Below are 23,266 nucleotides of genomic sequence, written 5' to 3' on the forward strand. Positions count from 1 at the left end.
AAAAAGGACAGATCTATGCTGCAATTGAAAATCAAGGGCCTAACCATCAGTTCTCAGTCATCCATTCTCCAGTAGAGTATCAAGGTAAGTCTTTTAAGCTTTTGATTGATTCAGGCAGTTCTCATTCATTCATTTCCCCTCGATGCTTGCGTAAGCTAGTCTTAGAACAGAAATCAGGGAAACCTATTAGCTAGTGGAAAGATTCTTTTCACTCACCATGAGACAGATCTTATCCAGTTCAATCTAGATGGTAATGTAACCGACTGTCAGTTTAAAGTCTTACCGCTGGGAGTTTTCGACGGGATCCTTGGAATGGATTGGCTCCACAAAAATCAAGCTGACATACACTGTCACAATGGAACCATTTCCTTCCATGACCTTCACGGGAACAAAGTTCAACGAACTGGAGTTTTCGGATCCCCAGGCCCTCAGTTAGTAAAAGCTTCTAGGTTGCTGAAAGGACTTAGGAAGAAGTAGCAAATTTATGTTGTCAAAATGAACCCAGTAGACTCAAAGCTTAAGGCTAAAGAACCAGAATGGTTAAGTGAATTTGATGATCTATTCCCAGCAAAGCTAACTAAAATGCCTCCAATTCAGGAATTAGATCATGTGATTGAATTGACCCTCCGCCAGTAGCCCTGCGCACGTACAAAATGCCAGTTCTTGAAGCCATTGAACTCAAGGAATAGCTTAGACAGCTGTTAGAACAAGAATTTGTAAGACCCAGTGTTTCACCTTGGGGTGCGCCAGTTCTCTTTCAGAAAAAGAAAGATGGGACGCTTAGACTCTGTGTGGACTACAGAGGTCTAAATCAACCGACAGTTAAGAATAAGTATCCTATCCCAAGAAATGATGAGCTTTTGGACAGGCTAAATGGAGCCCAGATCTTCACAAAAATAGATCTCAAATCCGGGTATTACCAGATCAGGATCAACGATCAAGATATACCAAAAACAGTCATCAATACTCGCTATGGGCATTATGAATTTAGTGTCATGCCATTCGGATTAACTAATGCCCCAGCTACATTCAATCGCCTACTGCAAGACATCCTCAGAGAATACTTGGATGATTTTGTTCTAGTTTTCTTTGATGACATTCTGATTTACTCAAGGAATGCAGCTGATCATGAGACTCATGTCCGAAAAGTTCTTGAGATTCTAAGGAAGCATCAACTCTTTGCTAAAAAGAGAAAATGCACTTTCTCTGCCGACCACGTTGAATACTTGGGCTTTCTGGTATCCAAAGATGGAATTTCTCCAGATTCCGCAAAAGTCCAAGCAGTCATAGATTGGCCGGAACCAAAGACAGTGAAAGAAGTCAGAGGATTCTTGGGATTGACTGGTTGGTATGGAATTTTTATACCAAAGTATGCTCTCATAGCTTCCCCCTGACTAATCTTCTCAAGAAGAATACCCCGTTTCAATGATCTGCCAGGTGCTAGAGTGCTTTTGATAAGCTGAAGACCGCCTTGGTAACCAGTCCTGTTCTGAAGCTGCCAGATTTCTCTCTACCCTTTGAGGTAGTAACTGATGCCAGTGGTTTTGCCCTAGGAGGTCACTCATGTAGGAAGGTCATGCAATGGCCTATGAATCCCGAAAGCTCAGAACGCATGAGAGGAATTATGATGTCTACGACTTGGAATTACTTTCAGCAGTGCAAGTTGTGGAGACATTACCTACTGGGAAGAAGATTCACTTTGATGATCATCAGAGCTTAAAGTGGATCTTTACTCAGAAGGACCTCAACATGCGCCAAAGAAGGTGGATGCAGACCTTGCAGGAATTTGATTTTGAAATCAAGTACTGCCCAGGCAAAGAGAATGTGGTAGTAGATGCCCTCAGCAGAAAAGCCTCCTTGCTTGCAATTACTGTAATATCAAATCCTTTGATTATTCAAGCAAGTAAGAAGATCATGCAGGATAGATTCTTTGGCCCTATTGCTACCCTACTTATGCAGGAAAGCAAAACTCCTCGGGAGTTGAACAGAGTTCAAGGGTACAACCTAGATGATGGCATTATATGTATTATAATCACAGGCTATGCATTCCCAATGATGAGGGAACGAAGGGTCAAATTCTAAATGAAGCCCATGATAGCCTTATAGAAGGACATCCAGGTTTCATCAAAACCTACATGTCTGTAAAGAAAAGCTTCTTTTGTCCTCGTCTGAAAAAGGATGTACTGAATCATGTACGTCAATGTCTAACATGCCAGAAAGTCAAAGCTGAAAGAGTAAAAATGCCTGGAAAGTTACATCCATTGGACATCCCCCAGATGAAGTGGGAATGTATCAGTATGGATTTTATTACTCGATTACCTTCAGTACAATCAGGTTACAACTCCATTTTCGTGGTAGTTGATAGACTAACCAAAGTTGCCTATCTGATTCCAGTAAAAGAAACCTACACTGCAGTGGATGTGGCCAGAGTGTTCCTCAAAGAAATATTCAGATTGCATGGCCTACCCAGGAGAATAGTAAGTGACCGAGATCCCAAATTTACTTCAAGGTTCTGGACTGCATTTTTCGAAGCAGTGGGAACTTTCTTGGATCTCAGCACAACTTATCACCTTGAGACCGATGGTCAAACTTAAAGAGTAAACCAAGTAATTGAAGATATACTTCGGTCATGCTGTGGGGCAGGGAACCCAAGAAGTGGCTAAGCTATCTACACCTAGTCGAGTTCGCCTACAATGCTTCTTATCACCGAAGTATCGGGATGAGACCTTTTAAAACTTTGTATGGACAAGATTGCTTAACTCCATTAACTTGGTCCGACCCATTGATTAGGGTCAAGATGTCCAAACAGATGCTTGACAACATGGAGCAGCAGATGCAGGCAATTTGTAAAGATATAAAAGCTGCCCAGGATCGACAGAAGAAGTATGCAGATAAGAAGACGATAGACAGAGAATTCAAAGAAGCAGATATGGTCTTCATTCGAGTACGGCCCAAAAGAAGTTCTTTATCTCTTGGGAAGTACATGAAGTTATCCCCCAGATATTGTGGGCCATATCTGATTACAAAGAAAGTAGGTGACTTAGCCTACGAGCTTCTTCTGCCTCCTCATCTTAAAGTTCATAATGTATTCCATGTAAGCCTTCTAAAGAAATATGTGCCAAGCCCAAATCATGCGCTTGATGATGAAATCCTGACCTCTTCAACCCAAGGGCAGATGGAACTTCAACTTGAAGAAATTCTTGATGTTCGAGAAAAGATTCTCATGAACAGAATTCTCAGAGAATTATTAGTAAAATGGAAGTTCTATCCTTTTGAAGATGCCACCTGGGAGAATGAAGCCGATCTGTTTGCGGGATTACCCCCAGTTTGTGAGATGAGGACATCTCGCATTTTTCAAGTGGGAGAGAATGTAAGATTCCTCCCTAGCCTCTCAAGATGTCCAGCATCTTCTCTTGTAATCAAATCCCTCTTCAGAAATATAAAAGATCTTGTTTCTACCAGCCTAGAGAGAGAAAATATTCTAGAAAGAGAATATTCAGATTTTAAATATTTTTGGATAGAAAAATATCTCATCTTATTAAAATAAGTTCCCCTGAAACAGAAGTTCAAAAAGATTTCCAAAAGGTGCATTAGATATTAAGTATAATTTGTTCAAGAGGCATTATCCTGGGGGTGAAGATTTTTTCGAAATTTTAAATTAAGGTTCCTATGGACCAATAAGATTCATCCAAATAGGGAGGAGATAAAAGAAAAATCCCCCAAAAATGAGTAAATACTCACATAAGATGAAGAGTTGACTAAGGACAAGGTTAATAGTTAAAAAAGAGAGATATTTAGGTGAAATGATGTATTTTTGACACCTCTGCATGGGGGAATTTTCCTCATGAAGGAGGTGCCTATTTCACATGCTTGAATGAGTTTTAAACTCCCAAATAATGGGATATTTTTATCTCTCCTCTCTCCTGTTTCAGCTAGATCCAAAAAGTGAGCAAAACTGACCTAAAAATGGTTAAAATTGACCAAACTGATCTGGAAAACTCTAGAATCAGTTGGCTTGGTTAGAAGCTCATTTTTTCCTATAAATAGAAGCCTTCCCCTTTGTTGAAACTTAATAGTGTTTTGCACTATTACCCTGTCTCTCCCAAGTGCCAAAAACAGTGAATTGTATTCATAATTCATTAGCTTTTGACCTTCCTTCTTCTAGAAGATTGGTGGCCACTCTTGTCTCAAACAAGAGTTAAACCTTCAAACCATCAAGCCAAAGGAAAGCTCTCAGATTCATTAGTAATTTGGTGATTCTTCTCTTTTCCATTTATTTTATGGTTTTTTTATGCTTTTTGTCTTCTCTAAAATTGCAAGTGATGTTATGCCTCATTGCAAAAGGCATTTCCCTCTCTTCTCTAGTAAATCCAACCATTCTCTATCCTAGGTGAATGATTAATGATTAAAGTCAAGTTTTTATGTTTGTCTTAAATAAGTAGAAAAATGTTTACTTTAGAATAATTTCAATACTCTTGGTGCACTTTTAATTAATTTTAGAGACTAAAAAATTAAAAAATGGTCAGCCATACAAAGGAGGTTATGGTAAAATTTTTTAAAATTAGTGAAATAAGTTTCATCTTTTATTATTCTAAAAGAGTAATCCTTATGGTTTCTATATTCTAAAGTATCATTTTCATGCATAGAAGATGCATTTTGATTATTTGTATAAAAGAAAATTAGTATTATTATAAAAGTATTACTTTCATTATATTTGATTTTCATGCATAGAAAAGATTATTTTTTTATTATAAAAGTGTTACTTTTATCATATTTGATTTTTATGCATAAAAGTATGCATAAAAGATTATTTTTTTATTATAAACGTGTTTCTTCCATCATATTTGATTTTCATGCATAAAAGATAATTTTTTAATTATAAAAGTGTTACTTTTATCATAATTGATTTTCATGCATAGAAGTTTGCATAAAAGATTATTATTTTTACTGTAAAAGTGTTACTTTTATCATATTTGATTTTCATGCATAGAAGTATGCATAAAAGATTTTTTTATTATTATAAAAGTGTTACTTCTATCATATTTGATTTTCATACATAAAAGATTATTATTTTTTATTATAAAAGTGTTACTTTTATCATAATTGATTTTCATGCATAGAAGTATGCATAAAAGATTAATTTTTATTATAAAAGTGTTGCTTTTATCATAATTGATTTTCATGCATAGAAGTATGCATAAAAGATTATTTTTTTAATTATAAAAGTGTTACTTTTATCATATTTGATTTTCATGCATAGAAGTATGCATAAAAGATTAATTTTTATTATAAAAGTGTTACTTTTATCATAATTGATTTTCATGCATAGAAGTATGCATAAAAGATATTTTTTTATATTAAAAGTGTGATTTTCATCATAAATGGTTTTTATGCATAAAAAAAGGGTGCATAAAAGATATTTTTTTTATATTAAAAGTGTGATTTTAATCATAAATGGTTTTTATGCATAAATGGCTGCATAAAAGATTTTTTTTATATTAAAAGTGTGATTTTTATCATAAATGGTTTTTATGCATAAATGGGTGCATAAAAGATTTTTTTTATATATTAAAAGTTTGATTTTCATCATAAATGGTTTTTTATGCATAAATGGGTGCATAAAAGATATTTTTTATTAAAAGAGTGATTTTCACCATAAATGATTTTTTTTATGATGATAAAAGTGTGACTTTCATCAGAATTGGATTTTATGCATAATTAGATGCATATAGAATCTTTATAATTAAATAAGGGTTCTCTTTAATCTTCTGTTAATTTTCGTAAAAATTAGAAAAATGGATAGGTAGATAATATGTGAGAGAAAATTCTACCATTTCATATTCACTAAGATGGTAATGAGAAAATTCAATTAAACTATCGAAGTCAGAGATCGAGATAAATGAGTATTTTATTCCTTTTAAGAAATCCATGTTTTAGAAATCTGTAAGCAAATATTCGTCGAACAAAACTTAGAAAAAGAGAAATTGAAATAGTACCTTTCAAGAAAGATAGTTTAGGAAGAACCTTTCCAGACCACCCAAACTCTGATTCAGACTATTGACCAAGACCTAATCCCTTCGTCAATGACGATGTGATCAGTTTAGGAAAAATGCACTCAAAACACCCACCGAATCTGAAACTAGTTAAGACTTTTGATTTTGATCTGAGGATCAAGTTAACAGAATTCGAGGAATTCTGTTTGGAATTCATACCTGGATCTAGAAGTATTGGGATACAGATTTAAGATTACTCATGGTTTTCAAACAAAAATCAAAACAAAACTTGCATAGAAACCCTGTTTTCTTAAAAGACTGTCTTACGCCAGAATGCTGGAGAGAGCATTTGGCATATATGTTTATCTAAGGGAAGTTCGGTTGCAACAACTGGCGGGGAGTGTTCGAGAGACAGCTCACGCGGTAAAGCCTGCCGAGGTCTTGACCAGCCTCGGTATGGTTAAAATGGTGTGCTTTCGGTACGATGGTGGACGAGGGTCGACGAAGCGGTCCCTGAGTGAAGTGCCAGGACACCTAAGGAACATCCTGGAGGGTTCTCACCAGGCGATGCATGGGCTCGCGGTGCCGAGGACACCCATTCGTATATGGAGGAAGATATTGTATAACAGACCAATGTTATTGTAACTATCACTGGATCTTGTTGTTGACTCGCTGGTCTCATGGAGAGTCCAAAGTGATATTGTTTTGTGAGAAACAAAGACTCAATGGAAATTTTGAAGTATGACATGTGTAACCAGTAATTTGTTTGTCAATGGATTGTTTTTATTGAAGTTTTAAAGAGGAGTGTGTGCGTATCTATTTTCTAAAGCTAAAGTTAAGAAAGGCATTTCAATTAAGGGTGGGTGAGTACTTATTTGGTTCCACCGATTCCAGTGGTAGTAGGGTGGTGGCTAACCCATGGGCCGGATGGGGTTAGGCTGGAATCATGGAGTTTTAATAATCAAACTGAAAAATCTTAGGATTATGCTAGGCTTCGAGTAGATAGTTAATGCCCTGATAAATTTCTCGATTGAGTGAATCAACGGCTGTGCCCAATCTTGATTGGGAAAAAAGCGTTGAATTGCTCAGATGATCAAATTATATTAATGATAGTTTCCTTCTATCTGGTTTATTCAAGTGGAGGATAGTTAAGATTTGGATCTCGTTAGAAAACTCGTTAAGAAAAATTCAAAAAGGTAGAATCGTCCCCGCTTTTCGGGCATGGAAAATTTTCCCGGTTTCGGTTTTCGAAGTGACCACCAGCCTAGTCTCGTGCCCGGACATTGAGGCCCCGAGTGAGAAACCCTGCCCCGCGCTGTCGTGACGTGGGCGGTGTCGCTGGGAAAGCGCGAGGCTTCTGGCTGTGAGAGTAAGTTCCAAAATCCCTTACAATCCAACTAATGTGCTCTGTAACCCTCGTACCTTAAACCTTCATCCCAAGAAACGCCCCAACAGCCTTCAAACAAGACAACATGCTCATCCAAGACTAATAACATGTAATGATTCATCCAAAACAACACCCAAACATCATAGAAATATCATCATGTATTACCATCATCCCATTTATCATATGTTCAAACCAAATCCTCAGTCATCTTTGCACTTGCTAAAAAAGATGTCTCAACAACCCTGAGAAAGGGAACTCATACACGAGAAGAACAAAAACATAGACATGAAAGTGAACATCCATTCCAAAAAGTCATTTTAATATTCATTTTTTTTTATTTTCATTTTGCTCCTCTCCTAATGGCCACTATATTGCTTCCATACCAATACTAAGGCTCATGGCTCCCTTTTCCATTATTGCCCTCATGCTCCACACACTTCAACACAACCTCCCAAATACCCATTGTATTTTTGACGCGCCCACACGTTCGATGCCAAGTAGCTGATACCGCCTTCAGCAAACTATGCTCCGGACGAGCCTGCTTCTAGAATCTCAACTTTGTCCCCGCACATACACTCCATCAAAACCCTATGTCTGACTGCTGCATCCATGACACCCTCAAAAGCAAAACCCTCCACACGCCATACATCCCATATGTACACAGGCACTTAATCCCATGCATGTGGATTTGCATTTAATGTCCTCACATGCATGGTTTCACACCATAGACGTGCCGTGGCACGACATCCACCCCCTCTAAACCTGCACATCCTTTGGTATGTGCCACACAGGTCCTGGAATTCAGTGTCCATGCATTATTTGCACACCAACATTGGTATATGTACAAGCCTCAGCAATCACATCTGAATGGTTCTGCTTTCCCACCTGGATCAAATACCAATCGCTTTTGGCATATGTGCCATATCCTTTGCTCATATGAAACCCTATCCTCACTTAGATTCTCTGCATATGCATGATTACCCTCATCATTCAATGTGGGATGCTCTTCGAAATGATTTGCTTCAAAATTTTCCTCAGGCCATGTTTGAAGCCTTTGCACCACATATTGTATGGCCACACCAAATAACAACTGCATTAACAGCATGGAACACACATTTGGTAACATCCCATCCAAATCTACTGTGCCCGGATCCAACTCACCCACTGATAAACATTCATTCTTCTCATCCAAAGACGGGAAAGCATCAACACATACAAAATCCAATAAGGCATCATCGAGAATAGCCTCCAGATCTGAATCAATCTCATCACAATCATTTGGCTTACATAATACCTGCATATCCTCACTTGCAACCAACAGTTGACTAGCATCAAGCATAGAAGAGTCCAAAGCTGATGGGGATCTATTATATACCATGAAATCATCCAATGCATCATCTAAGATAGCATCCAATCCAGGATCAATCACATTGAAGCCATTATCATCTTGCAATCCCACATGTTGATTATCATGAACATTCATACCCCCATAGCTATATCCATTTGGTTGCTCATATGCAGCCTCATGAGGCTCTGTGACCACACTTTGCATATCCTGCATGTTATCTCCCAGTATTTCTTGATACTTGTCTGCAGATGGGCTTAGAATTATGGGTCCCTCACCCAAGTACCCTTGAATCTGTATATCATTGAACCCTGCATGATCCAAAAAGACAGACTCAATTTCCCTTTCCAAATCATCATCATAAACAGGCTTCCAAGCTCGAGACTGTTGCTCACAAATGTGGTTGCAAGGTAACCCTGACACTGATGACATAGCATCACCCTGTTTATTGTTGGAACACCCTGTTAGCATTCCAGAATAACCCAAATCCAAAGAACCTTGGCAACCAGCTTCAGAAACAACATCACTGTTGGAATCACCCATATCACTCACCCCCTCTAAATCAATCACACATACTTGTGGCCCGTCTGCATATTCATGTACATCATCCTGCTTATAAGCATCATAACCAGATAAGAATGCAGTAATGATAGCATCTTCTTCTTGTCTTAGACCTTCAAACTCTGCAATCATGCTTTCAGCAAGAAGCATTGGTTCCTGCTCTTCTTCACACATATGATACGACACCTGAGGAATACCCTTCGAAACACCTGTCCTGAAGCTCTCTGAATCAAGTGTCTCCTCAAGCATAGGCATACACACATCATGTGGTATGATCATAGGACCCTGTATGTCTGCACCCTCAAACAAGGAAGACAGATTATACTTGCAGAGTTCACCCATTGCATCTTTATGAGGCTGTAGTAGCAAAGCATCCCTTTTGGCATTGTGAAGGCCTTGTTGCTCACTAATGGCTTTTTGCATTCCCAATTTAGCATAAACAGCCTCCAGAATCTCTGTATCAGCCTTGAATAGCAATTGATTGTCTTCCATAAGACATGCATCAACAATCGCTTCTAAATTGGCTCGGATTGTTGCTGGAACACTATCACAGCTTGCATTATACCTGGAACTCGCATAAACAAGTGCATCTGCAAAATCACTCCATCGTTTGGAGTGATACTCTGCTAGTTCCAGCACTTCATCTTTTAAATCAGGACTTACAAGGTATGCAAAAGATGCAATCATCATGTTTTTTGGAACCCCTTGATTCTTCATCTCTGTCTCATAACACCTTAGATAGCTTTCTGGATCGTAACCATCAAATATATTGACCCTGTCATATACCAATTGCACTGCAATTTCCACTGCTTCCTGGATTCGCTTTTCTTCTTGAATCTTCCTGAACCGCTCTTCAATCTCTTTCATTTCTGCATATAAATGCTCCATTTTGTACTCTCACCCCAGCGGTTTCACGTCGGGTTCACCAAAGATGTCGTGACGTGGGCGGTGTCGCTGGGAAAGCGCGAGGCTTCTGGCTGTGAGAGTAAGTTCCAAAATCCCTTACAATCCAACTAATGTGCTCTGTAACCCTCGTACCTTAAACCTTTATCCCAAGAAACGCCCCAACAGCCTTCAAACAAGACAACATGCTCATCCAAGACTAATAACATGTAATGATTCATCCAAAACAACACCCAAACATCATAGAAATATCATCATGTATTACCATCATCCCATTTATCATATGTTCAAACCAAATCCTCAGTCATCTTTGCACTTGCTAAAAAAGATGTCTCAACAACCCTGAGAAAGGGAACTCATACACGAGAAGAACAAAAACATAGACATGAAAGTGAACATCCACAAGTGGACTCAAGAAGATAGAACCTCAAACTTGCATCCTCTTCATATCAGATACAGTCTTCATTGAACCTGGAGCCTCATCTCCAGAGCTAAGCAAGTCCCAGATTACCCTTTGCATCTGAGTCCCAGAAGTTTTATTCAAGAGCATGCATGCCACCAAAACCTTCCAAGGGTCCTTGTAAAGCTCTTCTTGATTAAGGGCATGCACTGAAACAGGAGGAACCATGTTTTGTTCACAATATTCCGTTGGCCTAGTTTCTTTACAGTTGTATTGAAGTAAGCACTTGTCCTCGCTATTTTAGCCGTTTTGTTTGGAAAGAGACGAGTGTCTGAACATAATACAGCCTCTTCAGCTGCGCCTCTGCAGACTCACGATCACCCGGCTCCCTTTCTTCACAAGGCAACTGTGTTTCTGTCTCTTGCGCTGGCAGTCCCTCTGTTCAGCTGATCACTATTGACGCCACCTCCCACACTTATCTTGCAGCTGTGCCCAACCTTCTTTCCCAGGCGGGTTCTTCCCCTAGCTTCGTCTTGCAGCTGCGCCAGCGAGTCCCCAGCAGCTCCACATGGCCCGGCTGCTCTTTCCTCCTATCCAGTTGCAGCTCCTCTCCTTATTTTCCCAGGCGGCCCCCTTCTGCATAGACGACTCCCTCTGGCGACTTCTCTCTTCGGCTTCTCTCCCTGGCGACTCACGCCTTACAATTTCTCGAAGTGCTGCTGGCCACCTACCCAAAACACAAGCGCCTCAGCTGTACTTCGCTCTCTCTCACCGCTGCTCTTCTCTGCAGCCACCCAATATTAAAACACACGGGGCTCTGTCCTCACACTCTCCCCCAGAGAGTTCCAGCTGTATCACCTACGTCGGCTCCCAGCTGCCACCCAGACGCACACCAAGGTGGTAAGGTACGTAGTGTACGGTACGCTATCAGTACGTACGGAACGTACTTCTGTACGGAACAAATTTTAAGGTACGTAAACAGTACGTACCATTTGTAAACAGTCCTAGAAACCTGAATATTTTGTAGACATAGCAACCAAAATACTTAAAATAAAGAGACTGAACCCCATTACTTAAAGTTTAAATCAATTATTAGTTACCAAGCCCATTACACAATACCTCATGTTAACATTAAACAGTCATAGTGATATAAGTAAGAACCATGAAAGTCATAGATAATAAAAGAGAGTACAAATATCATGTCTACAGCTGCCAGCACATGTCCTGGTCCACAAGTGCAAAAAGCAAAACAATGAAACACTACACAGTTGTCTAGACTCTAGAGTCTAGACGCAAGAGTCTCAAATCTCATCATCAGATGAAGATATTGATTATGTGCCTCTTGCGAATGTCTGCCCACCCATCTGAAATAATAGTGCATCCAAACTCCTGCCAACCTGCTTTCACAGGTGTGAGCGCCTTGTCTATCAAGGCCTTCTGCTCATCCAACATGGATGTACGCATCTTCGTATACTGAAGACCTGTCCATGTCTCAGTAGGCCCTACCTGCGCAATTGCTTTCACCATTCTTTTCCATTGGTCTGTCCTTAACACATTGAAGGATATATTACACTCAATAAGAGTGCGACAAATCTCCATTTCTGCCACCCTTTGCCGCTCTTTTACCCAAGCTTGTGATGAGATACAAGAACGCAGAGTGGATTGCTTTGATGCCTCCCCTGTACCTCTCGCATCTTGTGGCAGGAGGTCCTCATCATCAGCAATACGTGCCCTCTTCCTGCCTGTGGTGGATTGGGCTGAAGCCGAAAGACTTTCACCCTCATCTACTGTACCTGAACCTGTAACATCTCCAATAAAAGCATCATGGAGAGCATCTTGCGTACTTTCACCACCTCTAACACTGCTTGCACCACCCATTGCAGGACAATTCTCCGCAATCAATTGGTCCCTCACAGCTTGTGGTATTTTATCACATGGACCACATTGATTGGTGCACCCGATACCTGTCATGTGCTTGATGACGCGAGTTATGGTGCTAGTGTACTGCTCCCCGCAATACTTGCATGCCCATAGCCGAGTACCTGATCCTTGCTGAGAAGGGGTGTTAACAACCCTCAGGACATTGGTGTGGATTGCCCAGTTCGGGTTACTCTTGCGCGGCATGATGAAGCCTGGGCGTGAGAGAGAGCGAAGAAGAGCGAAGAAGCTACTCTGCAGAGTTTTGCAGGTACACACGATTGTGCAAGTATTCACATGGACCCAAAATTTTTTGGCTTAATGCCCAAAATCTGGTCGCTTATCCGCAAGCGCATGGTCGCCACACACGTTTCGCCACGCCACGCCACTTATTTTTTTTTTAAAAAAAACCGTACGGATCCGTACAGTACAATACTGTACCGTACCGTACGGCTGTACCGTACTGTACGGATCCGTACGTACGTACGGAATCAACCTTGACGCACACACAGGCTCCTCTGTCCTGTCGCCCAGCAGCTGCGCCTCACCCTGTCTTCAGAGGCCCCCTGTCTTCAGAGGCCCCCTGTCCTCTCTCTCCCTCCCCAGAGTCCCCGCCGTCTCCTGCTCACCTCAGTCCCCTTCGCCAGCCTTCTGGAAAAACCTCGCTGGCGGCAACTCCCACTTTCACGCCACTTTCCAAAAAGTCATTTTAATATTCATTTTTTTAATTTTCATTTTGCTCCTCTCCTAATGGCCACTATATTGCTTCCATACCAATACTAAGGCTCATGGCTCCCTTTTCCATTATTGCCCTCATGCTCCACACACTTCAACACAACCTCCCAAATACCCATTGTATTTTTGACGCGCCCACACGTTCGATGCCAAGTAGCTGATACCGCCTTCAGCAAACTATGCTCCGGACGAGCCTGCTTCCAGAATCTCAACTTTGTCCCCGCACATACACTCCATCAAAACCCTATGTCTGACTGCTGCATCCATGACACCCTCAAAAGCAAAACCCTCCACACGCCATACATCCCATATGTACACAGGCACTTAATCCCATGCATCTGGATTTGCATTTAATGTCCTCACATGCATGGTTTCACACCATAGACGTGCCGTGGCACGACAGCGCATGAGGGGGCTGCTTCCGCTCTCAGCTTACCTGGAGTCCGGTGCGCGGAGGGGGGCAGAGGGATCTCACAGGTTCTTTGATTATATGCTGCCTACATGATTTTAAATCTCCACTTGTTGTAATTAGAATTGTTTCTTAATCGCGTCCTTAAAACTAAAACCTATCAAAACGGTTTGTCAATCGGAGTTCTCAGTCAAAAGTTAGGACAGTTCAGGTAAACTACATCTAAAATAGTAAAACAGGTTCTTTGTGAGAGCAAATAGGTAGTTGTCTCTAAGTCGTAAGTAGGATTTGATCGTGAAAGCTTCAGACGGATGCTTGTTGTACAAGCTACAATTAGATATAAAACTTGCCGTGCAAGTCATGTCATAACACGGTGTTTTTTTTCTTAACGCGGTGCTTTTTCTTATTATTATTTTTGTCTTTTATGGACCTCTAAGTTTGCTTACGTGCATGAGACACGGGTCTCCACTTTTAGAGTTCTAATTTTGGTTCACGTTCTATTCTTTACATGATCATTTTATGCTCGTCGTCTAGTGCATGCCTATTTTTGGCCACGTTTCTCATATCTCGTACATGGTCTGCAAGTTCTACGAACTTATCTTGTACGTGTTCTCACAACCAGACATGGCAAACACGATACTTGTTAACGGATTTCCTTCTGGGCAACGTTCTGTTCCTCTTTTTCAAGGCCAAGGATTTCCTGGTTGGAAATACAAGATGCTATTAATTTTGGAAGGAGACGAATTGGTTGCTCTTGGTATTCTTGCATGCCCTCCTCAACCTATTGATCCACTTCAGAGAATGATGTTATTATTACCGAAGCAAAGAGGAGGTAATTCTTCTCGTTTGAGATTTCCTCAAAAACGTTGTTCTTATTGTGACAAAACTGGTCACTTGGTATCTGAATGTTGGGCATGAGAGTAGGATGAAGAACACGGTATTACAAATAAGCAACCTCGTTTATCAAGGGGTTCTTTCTCTTCTGTAGCCTGTGAATATTGTGGGAGCACAAGGCATTCATCCAATCGATGCTTCAAGAGGCATTATGTGATGAAGCTCGAAATCAAGCTTATGCTAGTCAACAAAATCCTCATGATTAGGACAATGTTTATCAAGAGGCTAATTTGGTTCATTATATATAATGTCTCTCCAGAAAAGGTACTACATGTTCGTGATGGTTCTCTCTTTATTGTTGATTCTGGTGCTACTAGCAACATGACATATCAATTGCAATGGTTACACAATTATCATCCAATGCCTATCAAGAAAGTGGTTTATCTTGCTAATAATATAACTTGCCAAGTAATTGGTATTGGTGAATTGTATTTGGGAACTTCTTCCTCAACCAAAATATTGCGAGGAGTTTTACATGTTCTTGATTTACAAAGAAACTTACTTTTTGTTGTGCGGCTTGTGGATCTTGGTCTATTTGTTGGATTTGATAATACAAAGTGTCGCATCAAAAAGGATGCACCACTATTGCGGTTTCTCCTCGACATGGTAATCTCTTATATTGCTTATATTCATGTCCCAAAAGAGACACGACACAAGCTAGAACCTTCAGGTTTGAAGGTTATTTTTATTGGTTATTCTGACAACTCAAAGGGTTACAAGTTTTACGATCCAAGTTCTCAAAAGGCAATTGTTAGTCGAGATGCTATATTCAATGATTGGGAGGTTCATGGTGCACAGATGATGCGGATGATACAAAAACATTACTCACTTCATTTCCTTTTCTACTTTTGGACAATGATTTGCATGATGACAACACTCTTTTGATGGATATTGGAGACAAGTCTATTGATGTTCATCCTACGGTTTTGAAAGGAGACTGCTACAGATCTTGATATCTATGTTGATCTTCCTATTGAACTTGAGCACGGTGCAAATCATGTATATGATGATGATCTTGAAACCTTTAATCACGTATTGGCTGTTTGTGAAGTCAACTTATGCAGAAGCTATGTCCTCTCCACAAAAGGAACAATGGAAGGAAGCCATGGAAGCTGAATATGAGTCTTTGATCTCGAAAGGTACATGGGTTCTTACCAATCTACCTTCTGATCGTACTCCTATCAAATGTAAGTGGGTTTACAAGACTAAAACAAAGGCACATGGATCCTTTGATAAATTCAAAGCTCGTTTTGTTGCAAAGGGATACTCACAAATTGCAGGGATTGACTATCATGACACTTTTTCACCCGTAGTTCGTAGTACAAGCATTCGAGTACTACTAGCTGCAACTAAGTTTGATTTGGAAATACATCAAATGGATGTTAAGACGGCTTTTCTTAATAGAGACTTAAAGGAGGAAATATATATGGAGCAACTTGAAGGATTTACAATTCCCGAAAAGGAACATCTTGTATGCCAACTCCACCGTGCTTTGTATGGACTAAAACAAGCTTCACGATCATGGTACATCAAGCTTGATCAATTTCTCACATCTCAGGGGTTTGTTTCTTGCTTCTCTGATCCAAATCTTTATATCAAGCGCAATGTGGATAACCATTTTGTGATATTGGCCCTTTATGTTGATGACACTATACTTGTGTCTAATAATCTATCTTTCATGCAACAAGTAAAAAAGGTTTTATCCTCAGCCTTTGATATGGTGAATCTTGGCGACATCCATTCATGCCTTGGTATTCAAGTTCTCAAAGGTATCGTCACAATGGTATTTTGCTTCTTCGTCAAACAAAGTTTTTCCAAGATATTGTTCAAAAGTTTGGATTGGCTACTGCACATTCGGCAACAAACACTCCTTGTATTGCAAGCTCTACTAGCAGTACTTCTGCAAATATTGAGGTTGAATCATTAGCTTTAAATCAACCCTATGCTAATCTTGTTGATAGTCTTCAATTTGCGGGCATGAGCACTCGTCCTGATATTCTGTTTGCAGCAAATCTATTAGGACAATACTTGTCCTCTCCATCTACAAGACGTTGGTCTCAAGCTAAACCTATTTTGAAGTACTTGAAGGGCACTAGAGATTTCGGACTTGTATATCGCTGCCATCAAGAAGACATATCTTCAACAACTTCTCTTAATCTTTTGGGTTATTCAGATACTGATTGGGCAAGCTCTAACTTGTCTAGTGGTAATTGCTTCTTTATCAATGGCTGTTTGGTATCTTGGGCTAGCAAGAAACAACGATTTATTACAGTTTCTACTACAAAGTCTGAATATGTAGCTGCATCTTTAGCAGCTTGTGAATTGGTTTGGTTTCGACAATTGCTTGCTGATATTGGTCATTCTCCTTCCTCAAGCACTCCTCTTAGATGTGACAACCAAAGTGCTATTAGTCTAGCCAAGGACTACGTGCAACATAGCAAGTCCAAGCATATTACAGTTCATTATCACTATGTTCGACATGAAGTAAGGAAAGGAGCAATAATGGTAGAACATTTTCCAATTGATCAAATGATTGCAGACATTTTCACCAAAGGACTCCATGAAGCTCGGTTTACACTTTTGTGATCAGAACTTGGAGTTGCGGCAGCCTCTCTTTTTGGAGATTAGCACATCTCATGTCATGTCAATTTTGTCTAGACTTGTACATAGCCTATAGACTTTAGGACACTTCACACATTACTTCACATCATGCACATTTATTCTTTGTACTTTGTATATAGAAGCACATTGCACATGGACTTTAAGGTGGCATTGTACATTTATATGTAGGAGCTCGGGTTTTTCCCTTGTGCTCTCAAGGGTTTTTTTACTCGCAGCTAGAGACCTTTATTTGAGTGGGGGTGTTGGAGCTATATATAGCTAGCCCTAACTCACTCTAGGTCTTACCTATATATTTGTGACTTGTGACTAATATGTATCATTCTTATGGAGCGTATGTGGTGTCTCTTGTCTCGTCTCTCTCCCTCAACATTTCCTACTTTTAAGGATCTCATTTTAAAGACGATCCGAGAAGAACACATCCTTGGAGGTACATCAAAGTCTTATAATAATTAGTATGGTCAGAATGCAATCACTTCTTTAAAAGTTCTACAGGAAAAGGAAATAAAGGACACGGCTCTGACTCATATGAAAGAGCTAATCAAACCTCATATCAAAACCAACATTAAATTTCTTGGAAATTACCGAGGATCACAAGTAAGATTTTTAGAATTCAAGAGGCAAGGTGAGCTTCAAACGTTCAACAAGTAAGAGTAGATTTTTAGAATGCGATAGAAAAGGGGACCTTCAAAATTTAAACAATAGAATGAGGTACATGCTATGCATATCAAGATATAAGAGTTGTTTTTTTAATTTCTGAAATCAAAGGCCCAATGCATTTATCAATACTACCATAAGCCAGGTCATGTTATAAAATATTATTTTTCAAGATAAAAATATGTAAAAGAAGGTAATTTTAATCTAGATAAAGAGATGTGTGAGAAGAAATTTTTAATAAAAGTTAAACCTGACCTATTTTTGGAGTTGACTTTCACATAATGCTGATTTTGGCAATTCCGCCCGTGTGCTAGGTTATAGAATGCACATGTTCTAGTAATTTTAAGTACCCAGACAACAAGTTTCTGATAACTGTGCATGAAGTTATAGCTGTTGTAGGTTGCACCCCTAATAACAGATCTAAGAGGCTTGCTAAATCTACAAACAGCTCTTCCACAATTTCTTGAGAGTAGACATGGATTCCTAATCGATGAAGACCTCTTCAAATATATCAGGGAAGTACACAAACTCTCTTTTTATTATTTTTCCTCAAATTATTTTGATATGAAATAAATAAATCAATAAGTGTATACGAGAGAATCCGAGTCGATATAGGGCGTGCTTAATGATAAGTAAATCTAAACTTTATTAATTATACATGATCATCTTGGTCTATGAGACTCATGGAATAAATAGTTTTGGTGGGGTAAAGAATTAGAAGATAGAATATTTGACTAGTTTGTGACTAAAATTTAGGTATAACCTTTATTAGGAAGTGTTTTGAAAAGCATTTATCTTTCTGTGTGTTTAGAATCAGATTTTAACATAAAGACAAAATTTTTAGACGGCAAAGAACTCTACAAGAGTGTATGAGAGGCTAGAAAGCCAAATCCCTTTCGTTTTTGAGTTATTCAAGTACAAACTGCGGCATTGGTTGTTTTTTACAGTTTTATGTTTTAAACACAACTTTGGCCATTTTGAATGCAGCTCTCAAAGAGACCTTAGAACTCATTTTTAGAGAACCATCACTGAGATATGTTTTATAGAGAATTAGAAGTCCTAACACTTTGTAGTTTTGACTTTTCTCTAATTCCAAATAAATTGGAAGGTATTACTCTCCGAAAGAGACAAGTTGTCAGGCTTTGCCTTACAAATTGCCATCAAGATTGACTATCTTATCTATATTGATCGGATGGACTAACGCATAGACCGGATGGACTAATGCATAAGCATAGTGAAGACTTACCTATAGTAGTGACTAGAGATGATCTCACTAGTTAGAACATGATAATTGATTTTTTTTAAAATAAAGATTCTCGTGTGACTTGAAATACTAAGAGAAGTTAAACTGTTTGAATTAAAAGCTAGTTTTATACTTGAAGTTGATTTTGATTGATTTGAATATGCATGCCTTGAAAGATTATGGACTAGAGATAGTATAAGATGATAAGTATGACTTGTGATTGCTTTTTTATGAAATGAATGATTGATATTCATGTGTATGAATGATTGATATTCATGTGTATGAATGATTGATATGCATGCCGGCCATCTTGAGGCAGGGAACGCCAGACAAAGAACGAGATTTATGCCCTCTGAAAGCCATGTAGTAGAACCCAGAGAGGACAAGATTCTGAAAGAGGCATACTCAGGATGGCCGGGATGTCCAGTGTGGAGGTTGGGTGGACAAGCATCGGAGAAAGCCCTAGATTGGTTGGATTTTGGTCATTATGTGAGTAACCATGTCGTCAAGCATGGTAATGATAATAGAATCTTAAGATAGACACATACATTGTGATTGATTGAGATGAGATGCTTTAATTGATAGAGAGATTTATATTATGTGAATGTTTGTTTGAGATTACATGATTCTTTACTTATGTGATAAGAATCTTGGATATGGCATGCATGCTTATTTTGCTATTTGAGAGGATTGCTTTGATTGTATTGCTATGTAGAAATAGCAGGATTAAGTGAGTTTTAATGTTTTCTTAGATTAAGTTACACGATTATGATATGGCTACATTCGAGACCGTCACATTTTTATATCAATTTAGCTTATGAAAATTCTCTCTTTCCATGACATCGAATCAAGGAAAAGGCCTAGAAAGTGGAAAACCCACCTATGGTGCAAAACCTTAGATGATTGCTACCAATGGCCTAAGGGACAAGGACATTAAGAAAATGGAACAATATAATCCTACAAAGATCTTGGAAGATTTTATTAAGAACACCATCATGTTTGTTGATAAAAGGAACGAAAGGCAAGAAGAACCAAAGACACAATCTTAGTCACATAGTGACTCTGATAAGGAGGAAAAGGAGATGAAGAAGAAGTATGAGACCACCTCTGAAGAAGAAGAACAAATGCACCTCCAATGAAACTTTAGAATTAGAATCAGAGTCTCAATGGAATCATCAACTTGCACACAGAATAATGGCATCAACAACTCAAAACTAGGAGTGTTTTTATGAGGAGAAGCAGTTCAATACAATGTTGAGAAAACTAGATAAAATAGGATATAAGTGGCACTAAAAACTCAGAGAAGTGTTGACTTGACAAAACACAAAGGTCAAAGTGTGGTTTAAAATAGCTAAAAACTTGAACAAATAATCACTTCCTAATGTTTAAGGGTGAAAAGTCAAATGACCCTGACATCCACATCAATACATTTGAGCAGGCATGAGCAAGCATGGAAGGTCTAAAAGCCAATAAGAGAACTCTTAAAGGAGCTCAAAAGAGATCAATTTGCTACCACCTTTGAAGATATTCTGATGGATTGGCTCATGCAATTTGATGATGACCATTTTTCTAACTATGCTGAGTCGAGGGATGCATTCGCGAAGATATTCAAGAACATAAGTTTCTCTTTTCTGATTCTTCTTATGTTCTTCCCTCCTTGTCATATTACCTTATGTTTGATGAGAAGTCAAGGTAGAAGAAACATGAAATCTTTTTATTCTTTTTCCTCTCCATATGAAAATAAAAACGAAGAAAGTAGAGGAAGTGGAGAGTAAATTAAGTAGGCATGTTATTATAAATAATATAAGACATAGACTGGGAAGAAGGAATATCATTCAAATCAATAGAGTGCCCACCATCGTGTGCACAAGGTTTTAGGATCTCTCAACCTAGATAGCATGACTTTGTCAAAAGCAATTGGATTTTTTATTGATGCTAGTGGCATGTCTCTCTCTCTCTCTCTCTCTCTCTCTCTCTCATATTATGATATATCCTTTTTCACAAAATTCATAGCATCTCTATCAAGTTAAAACTAATAATGTTTGAATAACATGAATGCTACTCCTTTGTTTTGTAAATATATACAAGTAATTTTAACAAGCAAAGAAAGGTTGTTCTTTGCTTGATTTTTATTAAAGTGTTCACATTTTACGTTCAATAATGAAGTCATTAGTCTCTTCATAATTATTTTTTAATCCCCTCATTGATTATATCCACCACACTAGTTTTATATCATTTCGGTATAAAAGCCTTTCCCTTGTCCAATAGCATTTAAACCATTACTCATTTTGACTTTCATTTACCCAAGTTCCTACCCATTAATTTTTATTTTCATTATTAGTTTTTAATTAAACCTGTGAAAACTGCACTATGCTCAAAGCATAATCTACTACTATATGAAGACAATCACATGTTTTTTGTGATAAGGGTTGGTATCTAAGATCTCAAGGCTAGATATTAAACATGATTTTGTAAAGCCTTATAAGGCTTATTACTTGTTTCATTAACATTGAGCAATGTGTAGAATAGATTGAGGAAGAGCAACACTTTGCATGATTTGTGCACCAATAGATGATCCTAAGACAAAGCATGCCTTTTAAAGAACCTTGTTGATGTAAACAAGTAGTCAACCCCACTTAAAAACATCCAACAAAATGGTGTGAACCATTGTGTCTGCTTTATAGCCATTGCCAAGATCAAGATTTCATTTGATGTTACAAAATCCAAACGAATGTTTGAAACAAAGATAAATTCTAACCTATGCTTAATATTTGGGATAAATAAGGCTTTAACACCTTCATGGTATAAGAGGGCGTTGCTATTCTACATAAACAAAATCTTTATAGATAATTTATAAGTGCATGTTTTGGCTAAGATGTCTAATCGATAATGTTATGAGTAGTATATATAGTGTGCAAATTCATGAACTGATCAAGTTTTCAGCAGCAAAAAAGTTTTGAAGGGGCTATACATGTAAAATAAGTTTTTTGTATGCATGAATTTTTGTGTCTATAATTGAGTGAGTTGATGATGTCATTAATTCACTAAATTTTTCTTGCAAAAGTTTTGATCAAGTTTAATGTGCCCACATAGGTTTGCGAGAGGGAGGTATGTTTTTGGAAGCCCACACTTGCATGTGTGAAGAAAGTCAATTTTTTGAAGCCTTTTCTTTTTTGTTAAGTTGTTTACAAAGATCTTTAAAATGTTAAAGTTTTATTGGGGCACCATAAAGAAACTAGACAATAAACATTATCATGTGCAGAGATGCAAAATAGGAGCACAGTGACAAGTATAGAGGAGAAACCAGTGCCCTTTGTTCTTCATTATGGGAAAGGTAAGCAAATAGTTAAAGAAGCCTACGATTTAGCCAACCCCACTAGCACATGGAGCTCAAGAATTTGAATCTCAAGAACAAAACAGTGATGAGCAAAATGTACGGCAAGTATACACACCTCACATTGAACATTGTGATTTAGTTGAAGAATTATGCGATATTCTTGCAAACATGTATAAGAGTGTGTCCAATTGATGCAACAATAGTGTGATGGATATAATTAATGAGGCGATTAAGAGATAATTATGAAGAGGCTAATAACTTGATTAATGAGCCCAGAATGCACACGTGTTTGAGCAAGCATCAAAAGACATGCCCACAAAAAGAAGATCATTTCTGTATTTGATAAAAATCCTTGTATGTGTATACAAAGGAATGAGTTGTTTATATAGGCTTTAAAACTCATATGACTTGCCAAATCTACTTGAGTTCATTCTACTTGCATGTACTTGATAAAATAAATTCACACTAATCTTCTCATTTATAATATTTTTCCATTCTTTAGCACTTCTGAGAAAATCAAGTTCATTCCATTATGATATAGCTACCAAAAAAATGTAATGTGGAGATAGAAAGGTATCATAAGCTAACCTCTGAATGAGTGACCCTCTTCTTAGTACCTATACACCTTGATCTCCATCATTCTATATCTTCAACGTCACATCCATACTTCAAACACACCATAATTGCAAGCTTTTGTCCAATAATGAGCATACATTTTTGTTCCAACATGGCTTTAGTAATTTGTAAAATGTATCAATTATTTCTCCATGCAACACCATTCATCTCTCAATTCTATACTTTAAGTTATTTACACAATAAGAAACAATCTGGTCAAGTAAATTATATTTTGGCCTTCAGCTTCTATC

The sequence above is a fragment of the Cibotium barometz genome, chromosome 3 (assembly GCF_041138505.1).
Source record: "Cibotium barometz isolate CiBa-2024 chromosome 3, ASM4113850v1, whole genome shotgun sequence".
NCBI classification, from domain to species: Eukaryota; Viridiplantae; Streptophyta; class Polypodiopsida; order Cyatheales; family Cibotiaceae; genus Cibotium; species Cibotium barometz.